The 11,533-nt window shown below is 42.1% G+C and overlaps 1 pseudogene; it reads left to right on the top strand.

The window, feature by feature from the left end:
• The first annotated feature begins 4,033 nt into the window (after positions 1 to 4,033).
• LOC128567922 (protein mago nashi homolog 2-like) lies at positions 4,034 to 4,358 on the top strand (annotated as a pseudogene).
• Positions 4,359 to 11,533: the final 7,175 nt, after the last annotated feature.

The following is an 11,533-nucleotide window of genomic DNA, read 5'->3' as shown; positions in this document are numbered from 1 at the left end:
GAGCTTGTGACAAAAAACAGCATTTAAACCAGATTTTTCTGTCTCCAAAACCCTTCCTCTCAGCCACTGAACTGTGAGAACAGCTCCCTGTCCAGAGACTGCTGAACTCTCCTACATCTGTGCTGCAACTTTGGGCAATCATGTGCAGGACCCTGGTGAAATGGGTTTTCCTAGGCTCCTGGGCTTTTGCACATTCTGTCTTTTCTGTTTACAGACCTTCCACTCTTGTGTAATCCCTACCTGTCATTCAATGATCAAGTTTCATCTTCTCTTTAAATCTTTCCCTAAGCCTCAGACTGAGTTAAATGTCTTTCCTTTGCTTTTTGCAGTACCTTTTGCTACCAAAGTATTCAATAAGGTATCAGATCACTTGTCTACCTGCAAACCAGGCAAGTTCTTATTAGAATATCAAAATATGTCTCATATTATTAGCAACAATGCTAATAATCTTTAGCACAAATTAGGCCCTCATTCACTGTATGTTGAATTCAAGTCAAGGACTAATATATATACAAAGAACCTGTTCAGCGCCCGTAGCACAGTGGTTACGCCACCAGCCATATACACAAAGGGTAGAGGGTTTGAACTTGGCCTGGGCCAGCTAAACAGCAATGACAACTGCAACAAAAAATAGCCAGGTGTTGTGGCAGGTGCCTATAGTCCCAGCTACTTAGGAGGCTGAGGCAAGAGAATGACTTAAGCCCAAGAGTTTGAGGTTGCTGTGAGCTGTGACTCCACAGCACTCTACCAAGGGTGACATAGTAAGACTCTGTCTAAAATAAAATAAAATATAATATAACCATAGGATGGCTCGGCACTTGTGGCTCAAGCAGCTAAAGCACCAGCCACATACTCCAGAGCTGGTGGGTTCAAATCCAGCCTGGGCCCCGCCAAACAGTAATGACAGCTGCAACCAAAAAATAGCCGGCATTGTGGCAGGCACCTGTAGTCCCAGCTACATGGGAGGTGGAGGCAGGAGAATCGCTTGAGCCCAGGAGTTGGAGGTCACTGTGAGCTGCGAGCTGTGATGCCATGGCCCTCTACGCAGGGCGACAGCTTGAGGCTCTGTCTCAAAAAAAAGAAAGAAAAGAAAAGAAAAAATAACCATAGGATGTTAGAACTATGTTACTGGTTTTAACCCTGGGTAAAAATAGAGTAACTGACTTTATCCTAGAAATACAATAATTCAGAGTATCCACTGGTAGAAACCAACAATCTGTATTATTTAAAAGGCTTTCCAGGGCGGCACCTGTGGCTCAGTGGGTAGGGTTTCACCCCATATAACGAGGGTGGCGGGTTCAAACCCGGCCGTAACCAAACTGCAACAAAAAAATAGCCAGGTGTTGTGCTGGGCACCTGCAGTCCCAGCTACTTGGGAGGCTGAAGCAAGAGAGTCGCCTAAGCCCAAGGGTTGGAGGTTGCTGTGAGCTGTGTGATGCCACAGGACTCTACCAAGGGTGATAAAGTGAGACTCTGTCTCTAAAAAAATAAATAAAATAAATAAATAAATAATAAAAGGCTTTCCAGGCTCAGCACCCATAGCACAGTTGTTATGGTGCCAGCCATATACACTGAGGCAGGCTGGCCTGGGCCAGCTAAACAAGGACATCTGCAAAAAAAGATAGCAGGGCGTTGTGGTGGGTGCCTGTAGGCCCAGGTACTTGGGAGGCTGTGGCAAGAGAATTGCTTAAGCCCAAAAGTTTGAGGACAGCTAGGGCACTCTACTGAGGGTGACATAGTGAAACTCTGTCTCACAAAAAATAAAATAAAATAAGAAAAAAGGCTTTCCAGGTGATACCAAGTTGGGGGGAACCTCTCATCTATTCTACTTGTCTCATTGTATGAAATGTGAAGACAGATCTAAAGAGCTTAAATAATTGGCCAAGGTTACACATGCAAGGAGAAAGTAAAACTCGAACCCTAGTCTCTTGACTTATAGCTGTGTCAATTATTTAACTATTTATTAAATTATTTTAATGTAGCATTGTACTGAGCTCTGGAGATAAGGCAGTGAATAAATTAGACTTACTACCTATACGAGAACTCACATACTGCAAATAAATATAACCAGGGGACCTGATTTACTTTGGGGGATTGAAAATTGTCACATAAATCTCACTTGAGCTAAGCCCTAAGAAATACACACAGGTTCGGCGCCCATAGCTTAAGGGTTGGGTGCCAGCCACATACACCTGGGCTGGTGGGTTTGAACCCGGCCTGAGCCTGCTAAAGAACAATGACAACAACAACAACAACAAAAATAGCCGGGCGTTGTGGTGGATGCCTGTAATTCCAGCTACCTGGGAGGCTGAGGCAAGAGAATCACTTAAACCCAAGAGTTTGAGGTTGCTGTGAGCTGTGACACCATGGGACTCTACCAAGGATAACATAGTAATACTCTGTCTCAAAAAAAAAAAAAAAGAGAGAGAGAAAGAAAGAAAGAAAGAAAAAGAAATACACAGAGACGTAATTAGACATGTGTTTCTTTCTTTCTTTTTTTTTTTTTTCGTGATAGAGCCTCAAGCTATTGCCAGCAACCTCAAGATAACCTTGGATAATCTTGGGCCCGTGGGTTCTCTATTAGACATCTTTTAATTTTCTGTTTTCATTTTGATGACAATCTTAAAAATTAACAGAAACATTGTCTGAATCATTTTTAATAACCAAGTTCTGCAGGCGTCCTCAAACTTTTTAGACAGGGGGCCAATTCACTGTCCCTCAGATCGTTGGAGGGCAGGACTATAGTTAAAAAAAAACAAAAACTATGAACAAATTCCTATGCACACTGCACATATCTTATTCTGAAGTGAAAAAACAAAACAGGAACAAATACGATCACACCGCATCATGTGGCCCATGGGCCGCAGTTTGAGGACCCCTGGTCCAAAGCTTTTGCCTATCTTGAACATATGTGTTTTTGATAGAGTTGGCCACAGTGTTCACATACGGAAAGGGGACCTGAAAGGCTGAAACAGTGGGTGAGAAGAATTACTTTTTACCATAAATCCTTTTGCACATTTTAAATATGATAATTACATGGTATCTCTGTTTTTGTAGTTAATGTTTTTACTTTATTTTATTTATTTTTTTATGATACAGAGTCTTACTCTGTCATTTGGGTAAACTACAGTGGCATCATCATGGCTCACTGTAGCCTCAAACTCCTGAGCTCAACCAATTCTCCTGCCTTAGCCTCCCAAGTAGCTGGGATTATAGAAGTGTGCCACCACATTGGGCTAATTTTTTTTCTATTTTTGGTAGACACAGGGTCTTACTCTTGCTCAGGCTGGTCTTAAACTCCTAAGCTCAAGGGATCCTTTCACTTTCGCCTCTCAAACAGCTAGGATTACAAGCCTCAGCCACCACATCTGGCCTTTATTATTATTATTATTCAAATAGATTTTCACTACATTGCTCAGGCTGATCTTGAACTCCTGGCTCCAAGCAGTCCTCCCACTTCAGTTTCTTGAGTAGCAGGAACTACAGGCATTCACCACCATGCCCAGCTAATGCTTTTATTTTTGCTTTTATTTTGTATATATAAACTATAAACATAGAAGTTATAATTTTAAGTTAGTACATATTTCATAGTGTAGTAAAATAAATTACTGTTTGGATGGCAATGCCTGTGGCTCAAAGGAATAGAGCGCTGGCCCCATATGCCGGAGGTGGCGGGTTCAAGCCCAGCCTCGGCCAAAAACTGCAAAACAAAACAAAACAAAACATAAATTACTGTTTGGATGCAAGAAATATATATATTTTCCTTTAAACTGATTCATACATTCATTACTCACCAGCCAAGGGACCAGGTGTGTGCAATGTGTTGTAGGATTGCTGGAAGTATTCCAGCAGAATCAAAAAGGTTCACAGGATTCCAAGGTTGCCCTGAGCACAGTAGTTACAGAACCAACACAGGGCAGGTGTGGCAGGTCAGTTACTTAAGTGGGCCACTGTGAGGAATTTCATGTTTTCACTAAGAATGATGAGGTAGGGGCACGCTGGCAGGGATTTCAGCGGGCTTCCTGAGACAAAAATGTCTATGGCTAGCGATTTCTACCTACGCTACTAGGTAGGGCACAGGGCAAGTTTGGACTCGCGTTTCTAGAATTCGAGTTTCCGCCGGACGGAAAGCTTAGATACGCCAACAACAGTAATTACAAAATTATGTGATCATCAGAAAAGAGGCTTACATACACAAAAGTGTAATGGAAGAATTGAAGGGAAATAATTATTATTTATGATAATATTTATTATCAAAGGATCCTGAAGGCCTTCAAGTATTTTACTACTTGGTACAAGACCTAAAATGTTAAGGTTTCAGTCTCACTGGATTACACTTCAAAATTAAACCAATTTAAATTTTATGTTTCTGAAGCTGTTTGTATATTTGATTAAGGGATGGGTAAGGGAGGGTTTATTTGTCATATACAATATTGGAAATTTTATGAATGTGAAGCAAATAAATTTTTTTGTATGTAAATTGAAATAGGAAAATACATAAATAAGCTTAATGATCATCCTTCCTTGGGTCCAAGTGGGTTGGACAGTCCCCACACACATTCAATTCTGTAAATAAAAGCCACCTTTTGTTGAAAAGTTATTCTAATAAAACATATCAAAGCCTAAAAAAAAGATGGGATACCCTTGTTCTCTAAATTACATTAAGCATTTTAGAAATCTATTTTTGTTGTAGGCATTTAAAATTCTGAAATCACATTATTTTAAAATATAATTTGTTTCTCTTTAAATTAGTCCAAATATTAATTTGGGGGGTGTAACTATTAGTATTTTACCATATTTAGGAGGGAAAAAGGAATGATATTATTTGAATAGAGTCAAAAATTGACAAGTATGGGGCGGCGCCTGTGGCTCAGTGAGTAGGGTGCCGGCCCCATATGCCGAGGGTGGCGGGTTCGGACCCAGCCCCGGCCAAACTGCAACAGAAAAATAGCCGGGCGTTGTGGCGGGCGCCTGTGGTCCCAGCTGCTCGGGAGGCTGAGGCAGGAGAATCGCGTAAGCCCAAGAGTTAGAGGTTGCTGTGAGCCGTGTGATGCCACGGCACTCTACCCGAGAGCGGTACAGTGAGACTCTGTCTCTACAAAAAAAAAAAAATGACAAGTATGTAGATTGATATAGAAGGGAATTCAAATAAATCATCCTAAAATATGCCATACTGGTATCAGGATGATTTTTAGTTACAATTGTCATTGTTGTTTAGCTGGCCCGGGCTGGGTTTGAACCCACCAACCTCAGTGTATGTGGCTGGCACCCTAACCCCTGTGCTGTGGGCACTAAGCCAACATCCTTTCTTAATTACAAAAAATTCTTAATTCAGCTGGGCGCCTGTAGTTCAAGCAGCTAGGGCACCAGCCACGTACACTGGAGCTGGCAGGTTTGAACCCAGTCCAGGCCTGCCAAACAACAATGACAACTACAACCAAAAGATAGCTGGGCATTGTGGTGGGCATCTGTAGTCCCAGCTACTTGGGAGGCTGAGACAAGATAATCGTTTAAGCCCAAAAGTTTGAGGTTGCTGTGAGCTGTGACGCCACAGCACTCTACCCAGGGTGACAGCTTGAGACTCTGTCTCAAAAAACAAACAAACAAAAAAAAAAAAAACAACAATCTAGGGCAGCGCTTGTGGCTAAGTGTTTGGGGCACCAACCCCATATACCTAGGGTGGTGGGTTCAAACTCAGCCCGGCCAAATTGTAAGAAAAAAAATAGCCAGGCTGTTGTGGTGGGCACCTGTAGTCTCAGCTACTTGGGTCAGGAGACTGAAGCAAGAGAATCGCTTATGCCCAGGAGTTGGAGGTTGCTGTGAGCTGTGTGAAGCCACAGCACTCTACCGAGAGCAATAAAGTGAGACTCTGTCTAAAAAAAAAAAAAAAAAAAAAAATTCTTAATTCACAGCAGTTTACCAAAGGTGACTAAATAAAACTTTCTCAAAAAAAATTCTTAATGAATTAGGTATAGAAGAAATATATCTAAACGTAATAAAGTCCATATACAGTAAGCCCACAATCATACTCAACAATGAAAAGCTGAAAAGTTTTGTCTCTAGGACAAAGAGCAAGACTAGGGTGCCAATTCTTACCACTTCTATTGGACATAACACTCAATGTTCTAGCCAGAACATTTAGACAAGGGAAAGAAAATAGGCATTCAAATCTGAAAGGGAAAAGTAAAACTTACTTGTTTGCAAATAACATAATGTTACATAGAAAACTCTAAAGACTCCACTCAAAAAGAAAACTAACAATTTAGTAAAGTTGCACTATACAAAATCAACATCCAAATGTCAGTGCCAGTTCAATACACTAGCTATAAACTATCTAAAAAAAAATTAAGATGGCAGGGCATGTGACTCAAAGGAGTAGGGTGCCAGCCCCATATACCAGAGGTGGCAGGTTCAAATCCAGCCCCAGCCAAAAACTGCAAAAAAAAAAAGAAGAAATTAAGAGTACCATCCCGAGGGCGGCACCTGTAGCTCAAGGAGTAGGACACTGGCCCCATATACTGGAGGTGGTGGGTTCAAACTCGGACCCGGCCAAAAAAAACTGAAAAAACAAAAAAAAGAGCACCATCCCGTTTACAGTCTCATCAAAAAGAATAAAATACTAAGAAATAAATTGAACCAAGGAGACGACATTTCTGTACACTGAGACTTTAATGGAAAAAATTAAAGAAAACACAAATATAAGATATTCTGTGGATTGCAAGAATTGATATTGCTAAAATGTGTTATAATGTCCATGCTACTTATAGCAATCTACAGATTCAATGACAGGAAATGTCCCTATCAACATTTTAAAACTCCTGGCTTGGCACCTGTAGCACAGTGGTTATGGCTCTGGCCACATACACCAAGGCTGGTGGGTTCGAACCCAGCCCAGGCCAGCTGAACAATGACAACTGCAACAAAAAAAAATAACTGGGCATTGTGGCGGGCGCCTGTAGTCCCAGCTACTTGGGAGGCTGCTAAGGCAAGAGAATCACTTAGCCCAAGAGTTTGAGGTGCTGTGAGCTGTGACTCCACAGCACTCTACTGAGGGCAACATGGTGAAATAAAAACTCCTAAGGTTCATAGAGAACTACAAAAATCCTGAACAGCCAAGGCAATCACAAGCAGACAGAACAAAGCTAGAGACTTTATTCTTCCTGAAACTGTGTAATAAAGCTCTATAATGAAAACAGCAAGATTCTGCATAAAAATAGATGCTTAGACCAATGGAGCAAAATAGAGAGCTCATAATAGAGAGCCCACAAGTAGACAGTCAACTAATCTTTGACAAGGGCAGTAAGAAAACACAATAAGGAAGGATACCCTCTGTAATTAATTGCGTTGAAAATAGATCTGAAGGGGCAGTGCCTGTGGCTCAGTGGGTAGGGCTCCAGCCCCATATACTGAGGGTGGCGTGTTCAAACCTGGCCCTGGCCAAAAACTGCAAAAAAAAAAAAACCCAGCCCCAGCCAAACTGCAACGAAAACATAGCCAGGCGTTGTGGCAGGTGCCTGTAGTCCCAGCTACTCGGGAGGCTGAGGCAAGAGAACTGCCTAAGCCCAGGAGTTGGAGGTTGCTGTGAGCTGTGTGACACCATGGCACTCTACCAAGGGCAATAAAGTGAGACTCTGTCTCTACAAAACAAAAACAAAAAAAAAAAGAAAGAAAATAGATATAAAGAGGCAATTTAATATCAAATGAAATTGGACCTTATCATATGCCACACACAAAAATTAAATGGACTAAAGACTTAAATGTGAGACTTGAAATAATAAAACACTTTGAAGAATATATAAGGGAAAAACTCCTTGACAATGGCCTTTGCAATGAGTTTTTTGTACTTTACACCAAAAAAGGCAAAAACACACAGGGTAAGAAGTGGGACTGCATTGAACCAATAAGCTTCTGCATGACAAAGGAAATGATCAACAAAATGAAAAGGCAACTTACGGAATGGAGGAAAAGATTTGCAAACCATACACTTGATAAGGGGTTTAATATCAAAGATATGCAAGAAACCCAACAACTCTAGAGTAAAATGAAAAGAAAAAACAATTTCAGGGCAGGCGAGGTTGCTCATGCCTATAATCCTAACAATCCAGGAAGGTGAGGTGGGAGGATCATTTGAGGCCAGGAGCTTCAGATGAGCCTGAACAAGAGCTAGATGTAAGAAAATCTACCAGGGGGTTGTACCTGGTGCCTGTAGTCCCAGCTACTCAGGGAGGCTGAGGCAAGAGGATCACTTGAGCCCAAGAGTTTGAGGTTGCTGTGAGCGATGACACCACAGTACTCTACCCATGGTGACAAAGTAAAACTCTGTCTCAAGAGAAAAAAGGAGAGAGAACAATAAAATAAATATAACAAAATGGTGCTGGGTGAATGGCTGGCCACCTGTAGAAGACTGAAACTGGACCCACACCTTTCACCATTAACTAAGATACACTCTCACTGGATTAAAGGTTTAAACTTAAGACATGGGGTGGCGCCTGTGGCTCAGTGAGTAGGGTGCCGGCCCCATATGCTGAGGGTGGCGGGTTCAAACCCAGCCCCGGCCAAACTGCAACACAAAAAAAAAAAAAAAATAGCCGGGCATTGCGGCAGGCACCTGTAGTCCCAGCTGCTCGGGAGGCTGAGGCAAGAGAATCACGTAAGCCCAAGAGTTAGAGGTTGCTGTGAGCCGTGTGACGCCACAGCACTCTACCCAAGGGCGGTACAGTGAGACTCTGTCTCTACAAAAAAAAAAAAAAAAAAGAAAACTTAAGACATGAAACTATAAAAATACTAGAAGAAAGTTCAGGGAAAACACTTGAAGAAATCAGCCTGGGAGAATATTTTATGAGGAGGAACCCCCGGCAATTGAAGCAACACCAAAAATACATTACTGGGGCCTGATCAAACAAAAAAGCTTCTGCACAGCCAAGAACACAGTAAGTAAAGCAAGCAGACACCCTCAGAATGGGAGAAGATATTTGCAGGTTGTATCTTCGACAAAGGTTTAATAACAAGAATCCACAGAGAACTCAAACATATTAGCAAGAAAAGAACAAGTGATCCCATCTCAGGCTGGACAAGTGACTTGAAGAGAAACTTCTCTGAAGAAGACAGACACATGGCCTAAGACATGAAAAAATGTCATCATCCTTTGTAGCAGCCCATATAGCCTATGGCTAGGAGGAGTGAGAGTTGTAAGAAATACCTGTATAGCTCAATAATGGAACACCTTGTGGAAAGGGCATGGAGAGGGATTAGCTCTCCTAATAAGCATGAGAGCTTGGGAGATGAGAGCAGTGGTGAATTGGCAGTCTCTACACCTGTAGTGTTGAGAGGCACGAGATCAGCCTTATATTAGGCTGGAGAAGAAGGCAGTCAGGAGCATGCACATTCTATCACAGACTCGCTTACTCTGATTCTATCTCCTCTTCTGCCTGAAGAATGCCAGCATGGCGTCTCTCTGCTGAAGATTACCAAGCTCAGCTAAAGACTAAGATCTATCTATTCTAAGACTGTTTTATTCTCTCTAAGACACTCTCTCTCTCCAGCTAAAGTAGATAGCCCTCATGCACCTAACAGACCTGAGCAAGGTAACTTAGTGGTCCATGTCCAGAACCTAGTTAAGCTGGGCCGAGACCTGGCCAGTCTTGGGCCCTGACAAGTCAGGAATGAGATATGACAATCCTTAATCATCAGAGAAATGCAAATCAAAACTACTTGAGATAACATCTAACTCCAGTAATATTAGCCCATATCACAAAATCCCAAAACCAGAGATGTTGGCGTGGATGTGGAGAAAAGGGAACACTTCTACACTACTAGTGGGAATGCAAACTAATATGTTCCTTTTGGAAAGATGTTTGGAGAACACTTAGGGATCTAAAAATAGACCTGCCATTCAATCCTACAATTCCTCTACTACGTATGTATCCAGAAGACCAAAAATCACATTATAACAAAGATATTTGTACCAGAATGTTTATTGCAGCCCAATTCATAATTGCTAAGTCATGAAAGAAGCCCAATTGCCCATCAACCCACAAATGGATCAATAAATTGTGGTATATGTACACCATGGAATATTATGCAGCCTTAAAGAAAGATGGAAACTTTACCTCTTTCATGTTTACATGGATGGAGCTGGAACATATTCTTCTTAGCAAAGTATCTCAAGACGGGAAGAAAAAGTATCCAATGTACTCAGCCCTACTATGAAGCTAAATTATAGCTTTCACATGAAGACTATAACCCAACTACAGCACAAGACTATGGGGAAAGGGCCAAGGAAGGGGAAGAGAGGGGGGAGGTTTTGGTGGAGGGAGGGTAATGGGTAGGGCCACATCTATGGTACATCTTAGAATGGGTACAGGCGATTGCACTAATGTACACAGCTATGATTTAACAATAAAAAAAATAAAAGAAAATGAAAAAAAGAAAATATTTCAAATTGTATATAAAACCAGCACATTGTACCCCATGATTGCATTAATGTACACAGCTATGATTTAATAAAAAATAAATATAACAAAATATTAAAAAGCATAGTTGAATCTGATTTGTACTATTCTTGCAATATTTCTGTAAATTTGAGATTATCCTAACAAACAAGTTAAAAATACACTTTCTAAAAACCAAACAAAAAAAACAAAAAAAAATACACTTTCTATGCTGAAGAAAATATTTGCTGTGTCCTTCAAAGGATGTAGTTGGCAGATGGAAGCAGTGCGGGAACTCATTATATAGGACCTTGACAGGCAAGGAGTTTTCTTAGTTTTATAGGAAATAGGGAACAATAAATATTTTCCAGCAGAGAAATAGCTAGAGAAAATCTACGTTTCAGATGGCTCAAGTGGGGACGAAGGTAAGGTCAGTTAGTAAACAATAGCAGTAAGAAGAAAAATGGTTATCCGTCTGAATTAAGAAAAAGAAAAGGGGGCAGCACCTGTGGCTCAAAGGAGTAGGGCACCAGCCCCATATACTGGAGGTGGCAGGTTCAAACCCGCCCTGGCCAAAAACTGCAAAAAAAAAAAAAAGAAAAGGAGCTAGGAGGGCTCCTAGCTTCTAACTGGCTGTTTAATTCTCTGCAGGTGTGATCTCAATTAGGCACACAACTGAAGCACTGCCAGCTGGGCTGCAAGGTCCGGTCCTTATGAGAAGAGGTGGCCTGGCAGTGGCCAGAGAGAGATGAAAGGTGGAGCACTCCACGGCTGACTTGGAGGCATGATCCCCCGAGCCACCCCGGCATCCGCCTGCCACGCCGACACCTGAGTGGTACCTCACTGGCTGCTGGGCCCTTTGTGGTAGGGCCTGCACCTACCCCCGTCCAGGCACACGCCCAGGAGCTGTACAGGGAGCCAGACTCCAGCTGCTGCAACCCCTGGTGCCTGGCCCTGAACCCAGAAGACTGCTGGGCATTGGCCTTAGCGAGGGGGCAAGTCTCTTTCTCCTGGTGATTGGTGTGTGACGGCAGTAGCCAGAGCCAGGACAAAGAACAAGCAAGAGCTGGGAGCTCCAGACCACCAGAGCTAGGCCTCAAGAG

This window comes from Nycticebus coucang, chromosome 16 (assembly GCF_027406575.1).
Source record: "Nycticebus coucang isolate mNycCou1 chromosome 16, mNycCou1.pri, whole genome shotgun sequence".
In the NCBI taxonomy this organism is placed as follows: domain Eukaryota; kingdom Metazoa; phylum Chordata; class Mammalia; order Primates; family Lorisidae; genus Nycticebus; species Nycticebus coucang.
This window is presented reverse-complemented; position numbering and strand designations above follow the sequence as displayed.